The sequence below is a fragment of the Camponotus vicinus genome, unplaced genomic scaffold (assembly GCF_025532165.1).
Source record: "Camponotus vicinus isolate PSW18456_S1 unplaced genomic scaffold, iyCamVici1.0 SCAF_1, whole genome shotgun sequence".
NCBI lineage: Eukaryota > Metazoa > Arthropoda > Insecta > Hymenoptera > Formicidae > Camponotus > Camponotus vicinus.
In genome coordinates this window covers 32,197,600-32,215,349 of record NW_028141945.1, presented here as the reverse complement: position 1 = coordinate 32,215,349, position 17,750 = coordinate 32,197,600, and the positions used below count along the sequence as shown (strand labels likewise).

The window sequence follows — 17,750 nt, the reverse complement described above, 5'->3', positions numbered from 1 at the left end:
TCAATATTGCATGTATCTCGTATTGCAATGGTTCAGGGAACTTGTGAGAATGCATCATTGTGCACTATTATTATTTGATTGCTGGCGATGCGACAATTGGCTAACTAAGCATGCCTTAGACTGCCTTTTGAAACAAAATTGTATGTCTTTGACGTACAAATCCCCGTAACTATTTATTTTTATACCTCACGCAAGAATGTCAATCTAATTTTTTTGTTCCGTCAAATTGTTAAATATTAAAAATTAAAATACTGGAATTTTGATAATTTTTAAATAATTATTAATAATTAGAGCGATTAGAAAATTAAAGCATTAACGAAATTTATATTAAAAAAAGGAAAAATTATAATGAAAAATAATCTCACTTAACATTTTTACTAACAACAAAACCAATTTCAAATTAGTTAAAAAATCTGTCATTAAGAAAAATACTCTTAAAATAGTCTCTCTAATAGTCTTAAAATATTTTAGTTTGTTCAGAGTACTGTGTCATTATATTCATAAAGACGAATTTTAATTTAATGTAATTTTTTATTATTGTATTAACACAATTAAATATCAAATTAATTCATTCAAATAATTAAAAGAAAGTTGATATAATCTCTCTTATATCATCTTACATTTACCATTCGTAGACTCCGCGTGTGGCAGCACCGATCGAAAGTTAACATTGTAATAATTGCTTCGACATAATTTTGATTCACGAATAATTATTACAGATTTTCTCAACATCATTAAAATAGCTCTCGTTTTAGCAGTGGTTACAAGTACATACAAATTTGAAATATATCAATATTAAAGTTGAAAGTAATAAAACAATCTAGTCTCAAATTTAAATTTTTGTTAAAATTAAAGTCAAAATTAAAATTAAGATTGTAGTTTTTTTCATGACACCTTGTAGATATATTTTATAAAATCTAAATTAAAATTCACAAACTTAAATTAATTTATCCAGATTAAAGAAAAGTTAAATCTAGTTCGAAATTTTGGAGTAATTTCAAATTTTTGAAAGAGCGAGCTAAAAATCATGTGTGTTCACGTCGTTTCTCTCTTCCTCTCAGGCATTGTTTATCGACCGAAAGAATGGCGAGTATTCCTCTTTCCCGTGGACTTGGATATGGCAGTAGTGGCGCTGCGGATCAATCGGACCAGACGGCACCATCCGGGTACTGTACCGTTTTTACTATTTCTACTTGATATTTTTCGCAGATGAAGCATTTCAATTCGCTCGCGCATGCACTTCTCGCTAAGTGAGCGAGAAATCGGCGTTTTATAAAGATCGGAATCGCGTGACGTCGACGAGAGTATATGCACCCTCCGGGAATGGGATGCGCAATCCTTGCCCGAGGTGATAGCAGAGGGTTGCGTCGACCGGCGGAGTCAGAGTTCCCTTATAATCCTTCTGCGCACTCGTTTCCCTTTCATTCTCTCGATCACGATTATTTTCACTCGCCGACCGGCAATCGTGACGCGAATCGAGGACTTTTACCTTGATTCTGACACAATTCGACATGCAATTATATGCGTGACTTATCGGTACATAAGTGCGAGAAACTTTTGCGTGATTCCACTACAAAATCTAATTAATTACACAGACATTGTTGAGAATAGCATAATTAATTAATTTGATCTATATACACAGTATGCATTTCCTTTCGGATTTCTCTGTATCTATATAAACGTTGTGCTGATTAATTAACTCTTCATGATGCAAATTAATTTGAGCAAATGAATTAATTTGGGCAAATATAAATCAATATTAAATAAAGTGCTCCTTTATATCATGATTAATGTTATCTAACATAAGAGTTAATTTTTGTAAATTTATTTGTTTTTATCAATATATTTTTAAAGAATTTTATGAAAATTCAAAAAACATAATTCTTCCTATAATCGTATTTTGAGCGTTTAGAATTTCTTGAAAATCTCATCAGTATATTACGTCCATTTCAATGCAAAAAATTGAATAGTACGAATAAAATGAATAAATTCAACTAGATGAATTATTGTGTATTAGTTATAAATCGAATTATGCGTCCATTGTTAACAGTAAGACATTTCTATTCATTTCTTTTGCATTTTACATTAATTTTAATAATGACAAACATAAATAAAAATCATTTGAGATCTAATTGCTTTAGAATGTTGAAAGTATATCATGAAGTGTATCTTCTCTCTATAATATTTAAAAAAAATAGGAAAGAAACATGTAATACTCGGAATTTGCACATTATCTATTATCCGTTTAGATATATTTCAATATTTTTCGTATATTTTCACTAATTATTTAATGTTTCTCATATACTTTTACATAATATTTTTCACATTTATAAAAAATTCAATTCACATTTTAATACTACTTGTTTCATCAGTTAAAGTTAACATTATATGTTTTAAAATGTTACATGCATTGGCTGCATTCAGCAGATAAAGCTGCTTTCAACTGTTGTAAAATTCATGAATCTGATTAGCGTATGCTCTTAGGTTCAACCAAAACTAGAATATACGCCAATCAGATTCACAAATTTTACAACAGTTGCAAAGCAGTTTTCTGCTGAACGCATCCATTCTGTCACGCATTGCAACTTTTTAAATATACTGTATGACATGATATCCATATGACAGCAAATTATTTGTTTACTATATACATTACTTGTTATTATGTTTATTAATTTTTTTTGCATTACGTGTCTGAATTATTAAATATTTCATATGTTACGTGTCTTTTAATATTAATAAAGTTTTTTCGAGATTTACAATTCAGTATTCCGGCTGTATGTCAAGTACAAGTGACATATGACGTCACGTTACACAATACTACACGTATTTACAAAATAATCGAAGTAAAATTAAAATATATTTTAAAACTTTTCTTACACATATATATTCCATAGTATAATAATATAAAAAATTATTAAAATGACTAAAAGAATTATTGATAATATCAAAAGTTTTTATTTTTATTAATATTTTGCTTTATATTAACATTTTTTGTTAAAAAATCTAAATTAATTAAACTTCTATATAGATTTTAAAACATATTTTTATATAATATCTGGTAATGAATATGAAAATATAATAGTGATGGTATAATAGTGATGATATTTTATCTATATATCAAGTCTTCATGAGATATAAATTATTAGATAGATAAATAATTATATTTTATGAGATCTAATGTGACACTGCCAGAAGTTTAACCGGAAAGGACAACCTTGACGAAGTTCTACACAATCCATCTCTTCATCTCTAATTCAATATTGACTAATGCACTGGTAATTTATACAGAACAAATGTTTGACGGATGTGAAATCGTTCTCACTTGGTTTAACGTCGCGAGCGCTTTATTGAGGTAATTCTTTTTCGACGTAACGGAAAAAAATGATTTAAGGTTCCTAAATAGTCATATTAAAATTGCTAGAAGCGAGAAATAACACGCTGGGAATTCTTGCAAGACATTTTCTTTATGTTTCTTACTATATATTATTTAAATTGCAATAAAAAATCTCAAATTTAGAAAATAAAATTTTCTTCTCGGAATATGAAAATTTCCTTACTGTCTATTTATTAATTAATGTCATGGTTTCTAATTTATTGTTATCAAAACAATTACAAACTTTTAATCCAACAATAAAAAAAATAATCTAAATGAATTGTTCAATTATCTGATTATTTAATTGTTTAACCTTTTATCTACAGACATGTATTCATATTCGTCATCTATTATAGCCGTAGTTAAAGAGTTAAAAAATTCTTTAAAAGATAAATATTTTTGAATTATAAATAACATTTAATAATTATAGGTAATATTTGTAATAACCTGCAGAAATATATATCGAGTGAATATAATAAAGATTTCTTATTATTTAAATATTAAAAATATTTTTGCACAAAAATATTATTATACAATGAATATTATATATATATTTTCATTGTACAATACTATGAATATATTTTTAACACGTTCGCGGACAAGACGGCATATGCCGCCTAAGTTTATACCAATGTGCTTACAAAAAAAATTTGTTGCGAATCTCTCCAATCAAGTAAGTGTCCGTGTGTTAATATTTAAATAATAAGAAATCTTTTTACTATTTCTACTATTCTTTTCTTATGTAATCTGTTGACAATAGATTTAAAATGGAGATGAGTTTATATTTTCATATCGGATTAAGATTGATGTAAATGATATGCGGTAATGACATTATCGTCACATTGGAATATATAACAGAAAACTTTTGAGTGACAAATACTAACTATAGATGTAAATGACATATGGCGAATTATCATTACGTAAAAATATAATGAAAGATCTTTGATTGGAAAATTAATTTTGCATTGTTTTAACGGATAAAGGGATGCTATAAAATAATCCCAAATTCAAAAAAAAAAATTTTCTTCTTGGAATATGGAAATTTCCATATTGTCTATTTCTTAATTAATGTTACGGTTTTTAATAAATTTATATATCAAAACGAACTTTTAATCCAATAAAAATAATTTAAATAAATTGTTTGATTATTTGATTGTTTAATTATTTAATTGTTTAAAGGGAAAATTCTTTAAATAATATTTGAATTATATAGCATTTAATAGTTATAAATAATATTTAAATAAAGAGCTTTTGATAATTATAGATTGTAATTATTGGCAATTATAGGCAATTATAGGCAATTTATTATAGGTAACTATAGATAATTTTTGATAATCATTGATAATATTGATAATTATTAATAGAATTATTAATTAAAAAATAACTAAGAATTCAATCACATAATTCGAATAATTTTTGGTTGTACCATAATAAAATGTTTTCAAGTATATCAAATTAAGGTAATAGATTTTAAGATCTTTTAATTCTAAGCTTAGTTTCTTTTTTTTGTAGAAATAGTCTTTTAATATCTTCAAGAACATGTTTATAAAAAAATATTAAAGGTCATAATTAAACAAAAATAAATTACAAAATTGATATAAAATTGTACGACGAAAATCCCGCATGCAAAATATCCGAGCATGATAAGAAATATAAATTTTCAATATTTCTTCATCGAGATTTCTTATCAATCAATATTATCAATGATTATCAAAAATTATCTATAATTACCTATAATTACCTATAATTATCTATAATTACCTATAATAATTGCTTATAATTGCCAATATTTATCTATAATGATCAAAATTATTTTTCTTGCTCTTTGCTCTTTATTTAAATATTATTTATAACTATTAAATGCTATATAATTCAAATATTATTTCTTTTCATCGAAGAAGAAGACCACAAAGCGCAACTTCCATTCTTGATCTGGATTATAGTGTCAGTCGTTACATTAACTATTATTTATATAGCATGTTGTTAATTTTTTCATGGATTCGCAAAAGAATAAATGTAACTTTTACTTATGTAGAATTTTTAAATAACACTGTTTTTGTGTTTCCGTCGAGTTTCGAAATTGAAAAACACGCGAAGATCCGTATTGAATCTTTATATATGTATCGATCTAAATAATATATTTCGTAAATAATATATTTCGTACTTTTATTATCGAATTTATAAAACAGCTAAATAATTCGACTAAAAATATTAAATTCTTTATAAAAAATTAATTTTTTGTAAACATTTTTATGAATAAAACCAGCTCGACAATTTTATTGGATAATATTCTGGAAGATATGTGAATTACGAAGAAAATCAAAATTGAAAAAACACAGATAACTCGGACATTGCTCGGAAATTGCGAACTGTGATTTGCATACAATCAAATTGTCGATTGACAAATGACAATTGAAAGCGCAATATTAATTTTGGGTCACGAATTCAGAGCACAAGATTGAGAAAAACGTTCTATCAATCGAACTATTGATTTCGAAAAAGCGAATTGCGCTATATTATTAATTTTTGTGACATTTCCGCCGGAGCTGCTTGCTCCGAGTGTGAGAGTGTGAGAGTTAGGGAGAAGGGGGGATCATTCTTTTGCAGTCGTGCTTTTTAGGACAACCATCAGGAAGGGTAGAAGGAGGGGGAAGTTTCGTTGACGGCTGTCGTTTTACGCGAGACAGCGCGAAGCTGATAAGTAGGACATACGCTCCAGCATCTTGCTATTTTGTAGTGAACTCGCTACCAGATCGGACCATCCATTCAGGGAAAGAACCGTCGCAAGTCTCTGTAACCAGGATCGAATTCGCTATCCTCGCGGGAAGTAAGCTGCAATTTCGTTCATTTGCTCGTAAGTTGTCTAACGTTTTGTTCTATCGTCGTGATTTTTTCCGTTTTGAATTTATAATACGCCATAATGCGTGACAGAATGCACTGCATTCTTGAGTATAATTATCGTTTTAGACAAACGGATATGAAGAGCATATTCTGGATTGTTAATGACAAATTGATAGCAATCAATAAAATTTATAGTTAACGTTGAGATGTTTCTCTCCAAAATCTAAAAGGGAAAGAGAGAAAGAGAGGCAACTTGTTAATTCAAATTATTTAATTGTTAAATAATATTTTTTTTTAATAATATTTGCATATAGTAGATCGTGATAAGGCAATTAAAAAAATCAGCCGCATAATCATAAATGATATTGTTTATAATAATATATTGACACGAACACATAATTAGTTATAAATTTTATGGTAAAATCTATTGATTCTCTTTATTTCTTCTTTCATATGAATATATATTTAAAGTAAAGTTCTCGTTACTGACTATCAATACGCTGCAGTTTTAAGCATCTGTTCCATTTATCGCCTTCCAAATGGACAAGTAACGAATGCTCTTAAGATAATAAACTAGAAAATTTTTCGCTTCAACATATACTATGCAACTATTAGTCGAACAATTCCGTTGATATAGATTGATACTTGAAATACCTGATTATTTTCAATGTACGATTATATCTCCTACATGAATTAATTTGTAAAGATGCGAAGCACGAAGACTTTTCTTTCCTAAAGAAACTGAAACTCACAAAAGTTTTTGAAATCGAAAAGTTTATGATTCGATAAAAGCGCAATCATTATTTACTTCTTTAGTTTTTATTATTTATATAAATTTGCAATTTTAGAAGTTTGCAAGCTACAAATAAAAAATCTGTTAAAAAATTCTTATTAGATTAAATAAAAAAAAAGGATCTATTTTTTTTCTCCTGAAATTTATTGTTAGTTAGTCCAAAATCATTTTTACCTGATCTTAATTTTGTTTGAAATTTCTTAGTTTGAATCTTCTTCAAATGTTGACTTTGTAAATTTACTTTGTATACAGCTCGGTATTTTCTTGGAACAGATATCGATTGGTAAATTTCGAAATCGGTCGAAGAATCTGTAAGATCATCGCGATAATTTTATGATGCTCTATGTAAACACATGTAACGTGTAATATCTTTCCATTTTTTCATATTTTCGACTGCATCTAGTGACTAGAAGATTCAAAACTTTGCAACTCGGAATAAAATCGTACGGTAACGATCTGCGATTATTTTCTCCGCTAATGCTTTTCAAATTCTTCCATATGTTGCGCAAATAAATCTCCTATATGGCACACTTTCTTAAATTGTTGTCCTGCTTATTAGAGCGGGATTAAAGAATCTCATGGAGACTTCTTATAAACACAGCACATACTATGCACATACATGTATAATCATAAATTGTCACGTGAACGCCGAAACATTTCGTTGTGTATACACGTTGACATTCTTAGTATGTTTTATCCTTAATCGGTTTTGTCCATATATTCAAGGTCCGTTACGCAGAGGGATGGAATGTATAATTGTGAGCATCGAACTTCTTACATTAGTTAGATCAGATGTTCTATTCAGATGTTCAAAATATCGACGAACAAAAAATAAACGCACAAACAATTATATATTTACATAATATATTATATATATATATATATATATATATGTATAAATGATTTTTAAATTTCTGTAACATATGCATCTCTCTTCTGTACGACACACTTTCTTGAGCGGTTGTCTTGCTTATCAGAATGGAATAGGATTTTCTGAAAACTCCTAATTAACAGAATAAATATCCAGAACATAGTTTGTTAATTTGTGCGAACATTTATTAATTGAAACATTTCGCTACATACGTTCATTATTTTTTATTCATATATTGTTGATCGAATATTTAATATCTTCATTATATTGAAAGAGATGCAATATTCGTGAGCATCAAACTTCTTATGTTAGTCGGATCAAATTGCTCAAACGTTCGAAATTTGGCAAGTAAAAAACAGGAGCATACAAAAAATCTTATATAATAAGTAATTTTTAACTTATATAACATATGCACATTTGTCTCTATCTGTCTCTCTCTCTCTCTCTCTCTCTCTCTCTCTCTCTCTCTCTCTTTCTCTCTCTTATTTACCGCTCTCATTATTAAAATCATTATGCTAACTATCATCCACAGCATGCAACAACATTGTGTCTTTATCAGAGTTTCTGAGAGAAAGCTTATATGAATTTTCATTAGACATTGAAATTTCACATTTTTTAATAGATACAACAGCTTTTTATTGGATGGAATAACCTTGTTAACATATTTTATGTACAATTAGCTCAGTGCAGTTTTGAGACGAAATGCAACAACAAAATGCAAATTGCGGCAGTTAAGAATTAAAACGGCAGAGCGGTTTAAAGCGAATAGAGAGAGAGAGAAAGAGAGAGCAATTTCGCTGCAACATAATTGCAATTACATTGCAACATGTGCTCGAGTTTCCTTTGTATGCAATTCGTGCGACTGAAAGTAAAATTATGAACAAATGGAGGAAGAAAGACAATGTTACAAAGATAAAATATTGGTAAAAGAAAACTAGACTGTCATCTATTGTATGATGAAAATTATCATGTTGGATATACATACATATATTAATTGTATATTATATATTATGTATATACACATAATATGTTATATTGATTCTTATCGTCTTATTCATACATTTATATTATCGTAGTCTTTATTAATTATTTCAAAAATAAAGCGTTTATTAAAATAATTGCAATTAATTTTCAAACATAATATTCTTTTTCTTAGTGTATCCCAAATGTCGCGAAAAATAATTCATGAACGACAGTTTGGATTTGTTGATAAAATAAATGAGCTAAACCGCAACGATACATTCGAAATGCAATTGTACCGACTTTGTTCTGTAATTTTCACTCGCATTGCTTTACGCAATTTGCAGTCTCGTAATCGTGTTATGTATGGTGAAGGACATAAACGACATAAAAGATTGTTAGAGGAAACAATGAGAAAATTCTTCGTTGCTTCTCAAAGATTCCTGTTTCCAAGATTATGTCCTTCTAGATTATTATACTTTATGTACAAAAGAACATTAACTATGTTGAATAGAAATATAAAGTTTCGATGTATTATATGAGTGAATCGAAAAACATACAACTAAAAAGATGATTCTTCATGCAAAAATAAATGAAAAATTTTTAGAGTAAACTTTTTTTCTAGACTTTGTTTTTGCAGAAAATTTTGAAAATTTAAATCAATAACATATTTACCCGCTTTTATAATTTTAAGTAATTTCTAACGAATAACTAACTTTCTAACAACTTTGTGTTATATATTATCGAATTTATCTAGACATTGATTATTTAAATACCAATAAAAAATTATACAATATTCAAAACATCCTTTCTATTAATATAATTAATTTTATTTTAATCTTATACATAATTCTTATGCATAACAGTGTAATTTGAATTACTTAAATTGTTTTACTTAAAGAAAAATGAGTTAAAGGAAGTAACAATTATTAACCGCGAAGTCGGACGATTCATGACGTATGATTTGGGTTGAGCGAATTGTAAAGATTAAAAAAGGTAAATGAGCGTTTCGGTTGATCTTACACTGTTTATTCGAATATTCGTTCAGGGATCCTCTTTCGATAAAAGAATTTAATTTCTTTTACTCGGGATAGGACTAAGTACGATCTTTAGAAAGAATGAGGATTAATGAGTAAATAATAATTTAATTATTAAAAAAATCCGAGTTTATTCACAAATTACTAGAACGAAATACTTTTTTTAATTCGTACATGAGATTTTTTTTATATTTAATAATAAATGGATTATTAAATTTCTAGTATGTACGTATGTATGTATGTTTGTTTCGTAGTTATTACATTAATACGAAGATTATTAATTAGAACGACACAAGAGTGATTCCAATTTTTAGGTTCTGACTGGTGGTTACAATCATTTTTTAGTTAAAATAGTTAAAATTAATAATAACAAATAAAAGTGTGTTATGTATAAAGAAGGTGTATGGAATTAGGAATTTTTACCTATCATCGATAGTAAAAGTAGGTTATTGGATCAAAAGATAAGCGAGGAAATAGAAAGGTCGATAAACATTGATTACTAAAAGACGTAAGTTAGATCGACCACACTGGCAAATTTATTGATTGGTAATATATCACGATGTTTCGACCAAGGTTTCGGTCCTTATCAAGTGAACTAAAATATTTATACAGTATTATAAGAAGTAATTGACATACATTAAATTGATAATAAAAATAAGTGAAAAATTCATATACATACAGAGACTTAGTTAGCTATTATATTGTGAGAGAAAAGGAAATCACTGTGTCAAGATTTCATCATGTCATTTCATCAAGTCATGGTTAAATTCCAATTTATGTTTACTGATGACCGAAAGATTACTTGCGTGCACTTTGATATTATTAAAATGCTCTTTAACACGAATACGTAAATGTCTCTTCGTTTGGCCAATATATAACGTATTACAATTTTTACAATTTAATTTATAAACAACTTCCGTCCTGCTGTTAATAGGCAATCTATCTTTCCCACTTCGATTGGTCAATGCCAGTTATTTTACATAATGAAAAACATGTGAGAAAGAGAGAAATTGCTGAAATCGTTCTTTATTAAAAAGTTTGACAACACTATTAACTTACAAAAGGACACTGAGAATTTAAACAATATTTATGATAAACTAATAAAGGTCGTTTAGTCTTTCTCAGTTAGTTGGATGGAGAGGTTGACATGATGAAATCTTGACACAGTGATTTCCTTTTCTCTCACAATATAATAGCTAACTAAGTCTCTGTATGTATATGAATTTTTCGCTTATTTTTATTATCAATTTAATGTATGTCAATTACTTCTTATAATACTGTATAAATATTTTAGTTCACTTGATAAGGACCAAAACCTTGGTCGAAACGTCGTGATATATTACCAATCAATAAATTTGCCAGTGTGGTCGATCTAACTTACGTCTTTTATTTTATTTACTGGCGACATTGAGGAATTTAACATTATTGATTACTAAGTTAATTTATGATTAAAAAATTTATTTAATTTTTTAATCATAATGAGAAAAAATAGAAAGAAGTTGATTAAGTTTTCAGACTGGTTCTCTTGATATATTTGCAATATGGCAATATAAGATACTCTGATCGTTCATTGATTCACGAGAACATACACAAGATGATATCATATTGATACTATGAGCATTGAATTTTGCACTGGGATGCGAATGGTGTGATTCTCACGGCTTTTCTTTTTTTATACTCCTTTTTTTAGGGAGACTTTACTTCAATGATCATTTACTGAATCAAATATGAATTCATGATTTAGATCATGATTATGCAAATTATCTTTTTCGATCAATTCTTTTGTAATTGATTTATTCTTATTTTCTGATAGTCTCTTTAATCATTAGATATTACCATAATTAGACTCTAAAGGGTCTCTTCAATAATTTTATCATTGATTTTCCTTTTGTTTCTGAATTTTTCCAAGTAGATTTAACTAAATATGGAGTTAATATTGAACGTCAGTCATATGTAAAGAATATATTTTAAAAACAGAAAAAAAAATTAACTTAACTTATTGTTAGATCAGATATCTGCTGTTATTATTTTTCAACATTATTTTTTCTCTTATAATTAGAAATTGTGGAAAAAATTCACCATCGATCTATTTGTTTTTTCACAGTTACTCATTAATCTAATTACTAATTGATTATGAAATGTTGAAGATGAGAAGGTAAAAAAATTACATGTCGCAAACGGCTTTATTTACTGAATGGTTTTCCTTTATCTTTCATCATCAATAAGATGATAACTGTTGCAACCCCACAAGAAAGGAATCGTGGTAGAACATAATATTTATTAAATAAAATATTGTATTGTTTTACACTTGTACATATATATATTAATAAATAAAATCGCTCTCTCGAAATGAATTTGATGATATATAACATAAATTGAAAATCAGTTAAGTTTAAAAAAGCTTCAAAAAACTATGTTACTAATTTTCAAAATTTCAAAATTAGTTTTCTCAGAAACATGATATGAATAAATTTTATTTTACATTTTTTATTTACTTCTGTACTAGAATGTTCTGAATCACTTTCTTTTCGTTCGGCCCACTTTCCTTTGCATTTCCACTGCACTATGTTTTTCAATTTACCATGTATAAAATGGATAGACGCGTCTTCAAGATAACTTAGTCAGCGCGATAGTCATTCGCGATGCTACGTGTAACAGCATACGTTCAATCTCGAGAAAAGACATCGTACACCATGGAATTAGTAGGTCATGCTCCTCTTTAACATCCTTTGCTTTCTTTTGAGTATCGGCGGGTATTCGATTCATCTTCAATTGGAAAATTGGATAGAATACGTTATCAATAATCAATAATGTCTAAATACATAATAAAAAAAATCACTTCTTATATTTTATATTTGATTTAACTTTTTATATTTAATTTTTGATTGTTCGACAATTATCTCAGTTCATCAACTCCCTATCTTTCTTTTATTGTTTTTGTTTAAAAAAAAAAACAGATATCATCTTCTCAATCATCTAGAATACAAAATAATAGGCGCGTGCTTGCACGCAAGTGTTCAATTTTTTCCGCATATTGTGACATTTGTTATAAGTTTTTCGTACGCGACTTTTTTCATAAACTATGAGGCTCAACTCAGCCTATAATCGAGAACGTAAAGTGCTACGTGGTCTCGGGTTGGATGACTCGCATCGTGCTCACCAAGTGAGAATAGGAATTTCGATCCACGATTGGCAATGACCTCAAAGACGCCATTGGCCTGCTTTCCGAAGAACCTGTTCCTGTTTGCACGCGCTGTCATTACTTATGTGTTTCTTCCTCATTTCACCAACCCTCGTCCGTTGGTCTCCTTTCTCCGCATCTCGAACGTGTTCTATTCAACTACATCATGTACCGTTTCGAAGGCATGCCGCGAGCACTTTTACTAGAAGATCCCTGGCACTCTTGCATGTCAAATGTATAGAAGAGAAATATGCGCATCGTAAATACCTGGTTCGGCATATTACAAAGTCATAAGGAATATATCCTCTTAGCATTTTTAAAAGCGCATGTAACATTTAATTCAAAATATTCATTTTATATTTTATATATATATATATATATATATATATATATATATATATATGTATGTATATTAGCTTTAATTGTTTAAAAATATATTCTTTACATATGATTGATCAATATTAACGCTATATTTGATTAAATACACTTGGAAAAATTCAGCGACTTAACTTTGAAATTTATTTCTATTTATTCAGCATTGATTAATTTTTTTATACATATTTATAAACTCAAAAAAGTACAAAATAAAAAAACACGAGTTGTTCCATTTCAAAATGCTTTTAATGCTCAAAACTTTTAATTCGTAATACCATCTTTTTATATAGAAGATTTAATATAATTTAATATTAATCACATCTTTCACGAATGTCGTCATCATTTCAAATCGCATGGATTGTAAAAGCAGAAACCATATGCTTTTGATAGCGCTTTCACGATGATTATTTGCCCATGCTTTACCATCTGCATGGCAGCGACATTGTTGCAAAAAACGAAGAGATAGCTGTACTACTGACTTATAGCTTATCAATAATTAACCCCTCGGCATGTTACATCCTTTCTCTTTGAATTAAAGAAGAACAGTGAGAATGACATTTGCCGACGTATATTGAAAAGCAAAATTGAATATACAAATCGAAAACAATAGCAAGCAACAAATGCGTCTATTAGATTAATTAACACGTAAATGCAAATACAATCAAGAAAATAAAAAATAATTATTTTCTCTTTGCTGTTTTAAATACATATACCTTGAAAAATAGCTTACATATACCTTAAAAAATAGCTCACAAAAAATTTAATTTTTTTAAATTAAGTTAATCACACAGCGCTATGATTTCTAAAATCTGCATTAGATGATTTACATGATTTGCTTAAAGAATTTGTGAATTAAATATATAATTTTATATATCGTATATATTTTGACATATTTTGCATATACATGTAATTTAATTTTTTTTCAAATGATTTCTACATTACATTTAAGAAACTGTAAGCAAAGAATTTTATTTCAAATTTTATCGCGAATTATAACTCATATAAAACTGCTTTGATTCTATGATAGATAATGATTATCATGGCTGATAAATTTCTTTTTAGTTCATTCTAAATATCTCATTCTTTTATTTAGATCCGAAAATATGCACTAATATTCTTATACTAATTATAAGCTTTTCTCTTTGATAACTTCATGGAATTGAAAGCCTCCTAGGTATGTAGCTATATTATCATCGTAAATTGGGTAGTTAAATGAGAATTTATGACATACCGTTAGCAAAGAAGAGCATAAATTTCTTTAGAAATAATACATCGACTTAAGTTATTCTAGGTAAAGCGTTAATATTGGCATCATTCAACCATTCGCTCATCTTCCGTTGCATTTTTGTCTCGAATGGATATTTTCATCTTGGTGATATTTAAATTTTTATTTTTAACATCTTCGCGCGCGTGTATAGAGAATAATATATAATATTTCATATTCTTCTCTCTCTCTCTCTCTGTCTCTTAAAACTGATAAAAGAATATATTTAGAATATCTTTTGTTCGAACTAATAGATATTTATAGATGAGAAAGGAATGAAACTTAATTTTTTTATAAATCTGGATTAAAAGGATTTTTAAAAAAATAAAATATTTCTTCAAAAGTTTGACAGCCAAAATCATATTTTCACAATGAATGACGTATCAAAAAATGTATCAAATAAAAATTTTAATGAAATATTAATGTATACTGTGCCACTATTTATTTAAACATTTTCGTAGATATCATTGTTTAAACAAAAAATAATAAAAATTGATCCTCGATTTTATAAATCTTTTATAAGAGCAGTTGTGGAATTAATGTAGATTGATGATTCAACATCCATCACTTTAAAATATCTACATTTTCTATAATTTTTTTTAATATCAAATATATATTGTTTAATATTAGAAAAATTGTAAAGATGTATATTTTCATTATTTATTTATTGTATTATTAAGAGGATTAATATTATATTATGCACATGTAAACAAAATCTACAAATATTCTATATCAATTAATCCTTCTAAAATTGTTTCAATGATTGTGCGATGACAATCGCAGAGTTCAATCGCGAACGATAATGAAAATAACTATCTAACTTTGTAATTTTAATGTTTTGCGACATAGATACTGTTTGATTTTATTGTAGAAATTTAATTTCTTCTTCTAATAACGTTTTACGAGAAACTTTGAACTACTTCATCTATAGATCGACATTCCGAAGAAAGTAAAGGAGATCAGTTTGTAGTCAAAAATGTTTTGAAAAGAAAATCGTTTCTTGATAAATCCATAATATACTTTCTATTTAATCAATAATACCTTATAATTTACAAATAAATTCCAACAAAATGTTCTAAGAAAGTCTAATAATAATATTTTATAGATGAACTTATCAGATGTATGATACACATGTACATAGAATACATGTGTTAATGTTTAATCACCGATTAATTCAATGATTAAACTTTTTGGATGCACTCTCCTCGATATGAACATTCATCGCGAATCAAGTTCCGTTAAGTTACGTTGACTCTCAACAAGAGAACGCAGAGGCGAAAGAAAGGAACATTTAGAAGTGGGGCACCTACATAACTCGCGTCGTCTTCACGTCGTCAGGGTCGCAGAACGGAAAGGAGAGACGACTAGTTTATGCGTAATTAGCCGTAAAACGTAACAAAAACATGAAAGCGCAAAATTTTTTTTATGCTTCGAGGCATCTTATCTAAACTTTCTCGCTACAATTAATTCTAGAACTAGTCATCGAAGCTTGTTTCCGCTTCTTCTGTATGATTAGGGATTTTATATTAGCTGCGGTATTTCGTTAATATTTGCGGTTTATAATATTAGCTAAAAGTTACTCCCAGTAAATTGGTGATGTAACAATATTAATGGTTGAATCTTCAAATCTCATGCAATATTTGAGATGAATGCAATATTTGAGATGAACGCAATATTTGAAAGGATTTAGCATTCTCTAATTGATTATGACGTTTCTACGAAAATGAAAAGCATAATAGGATGGAAATTGTTCGTTTCTCGCTGAATCGCAATAATATTGCACGTTAATATAATGTAACTAATGATTACCAGACTACTCTGGTGCAACAATCCGCTTCTTCATCGTCAAGGACCGTTACCCTCGTCGACATCGTAGCATTCTCGACCGCACTTCGCTTCGTGCACAATTCAGAAGTGTCATTCTCACGAGACAGACCACGGACGTTTCTTTGATGTGTCGAAAGTCGAAGCGCTCAAAGTTTAAAAAATTCTCTTTTCCGCGCGCACACTTTCCACACGTTTATATATGGCACATTAACCACGCACAATGTCCTGGAAAGCCATAACGAGATCGTTATACGTTGTACATAATGTACGTCGAAAGCCATCAAAGAGCCGTTAATCTTTGACTAATGGCGACGTGACAATGGAAATACCATCCTGTTATTTTACAAGTATATGTGGCAACAAAAGAGAAGAAGCAAAAGCGGAATGTCCGCATAATAAGCGGAAGAATTTTGAGGTTTACATTGATATTTCGCTCATATTCGTCTATTATTACTCGTCTATTATTTGTATAACCAGTCAATGAAATAACATGCGAGTAATAAAATATATATGTGGAAGTTTAATCTTCACATTATCTTGCCAAAATGCATTGCAAAGAGAAGATTGTTTATTATTTTAAAATATTGATTAGTTAATATATTTAAATATATATGAAAAATCATTATGATATATTATTATATAAGAACATAAATATCATTAAAAAGATGAGGCACCAATTTTCTCATATTCTTTTCAGCCATAAATAATATTACGCCGCAGAAATACACGGTTATTTGCATGCAAAATAAACGTCATTGTGTATTCAATCGAGACAAAATTTGACTAAAATGTACTGAATACTTTTACAATATCCAGATAAAAAGGCAAAGTTATTATTAGTGATTCAATAGGCCAAGTAATGGCTTTTTTAATCTAATACGTCGCATATTTTACAACTAATTATGTTTTACAATATAATCTATAGATTGTTGATTCTTACAAATTTTAGTCTTGCAAATAGGTTTCTCAAAGCTTGAGAGTAGCTCTTTATTTTCTTTTAAAAACTGCCTGCTTAAAATTCTATACATCAGTATGTTACCAATGTGTTTGGATTATATATATGTTCCGTAAACATTTTTCTTTGGGTATTCTAATTCGACAAAATATTTTAAGAGCATAAAAAATGTAATATATTAATTTTTTATTTTATTATAATGGATAAGTAAAAAATTGCGAACATATTTTCAACATATCGTCAAGTGGCACAAAAGAACATAGTTTTTGTTTC

At 28.2% G+C, this 17,750-nt stretch overlaps 1 protein-coding gene across 4 annotated transcripts in view; it reads left to right on the top strand.

The window, feature by feature from the left end:
* The first annotated feature begins 1,069 nt into the window (after positions 1 to 1,069).
* The window catches only part of LOC145961406 (acyl-CoA Delta-9 desaturase-like), a 22,307-nt gene continuing 5,626 nt past the window's right edge, over positions 1,070 to 17,750 (top strand). Inside the window, exons 1-2 of one of the 4 annotated variants that reach the window (XM_083081571.1) lie at positions 1,070 to 1,166; positions 6,111 to 6,227. The gene's annotated coding sequence lies outside the window, so the exon portion shown is untranslated. Of the gene's footprint in view, positions 1,167 to 5,241; positions 6,228 to 10,993; positions 11,086 to 17,750 lie in introns of those variants that run through there. The other 3 variants (XM_083081585.1, XM_083081563.1, XM_083081579.1) reach the window with 3 other exon arrangements.